Genomic DNA, 518 nt, shown 5'->3' with positions numbered 1-518 from the left:
GGACGGCTTTCCTATGGTTTCGCAGCCAAACAGCGAAGTGGCTGGGAGTTGCCATGTCTGCTAGGTTTGCTCGGTGTCCCGGGCAGCCTTTGATCCGCAGCGGCTCTAGCCGTCGGGTTCCGCCGAGGGGCCGCGGACCGAGGGGGAGCCGCGGCAGCGCCGCTTCCCCTCTTCCTGGGGGGTGCCGCTTGGGCTCCCCGCGGGCAGGCAGGGTCTGGCAAGCGCCTGCAGCCTGATGGGGGCTGGAGAGTGTGAATGTAACCCCCTCCCACCATCCACACCCCAGTCCCCGCTGGGTGTAGGCAGCCCGCTGTCTCCCCGACGGGGCGCGCCGGGGGAAGGGGGGCGGCTTGTTACGCCCTCGGCATCTCCCAGGGCCGATGCAGAGCCCAGCTGTGGTCCCGGGTCGGCTGCCTTAACTCCGTGTCCCTGGATGGGGCGAGAGACGGGATCAAAGCAAGGAGACAGGCATCAAAGGTTCCTCTGTCATCGGCGGGTCAAAATACTGACTGGGGGGG

The sequence above is a fragment of the Pygoscelis adeliae genome, unplaced genomic scaffold (genome assembly GCF_000699105.1).
Source record: "Pygoscelis adeliae isolate BGI_AS28 unplaced genomic scaffold, ASM69910v1 Scaffold21, whole genome shotgun sequence".
Classification (NCBI taxonomy): Eukaryota; Metazoa; Chordata; class Aves; order Sphenisciformes; family Spheniscidae; genus Pygoscelis; species Pygoscelis adeliae.
The sequence above is the reverse complement of the archived record's forward strand: the minus strand, read 5'-3'. Positions refer to the sequence as shown.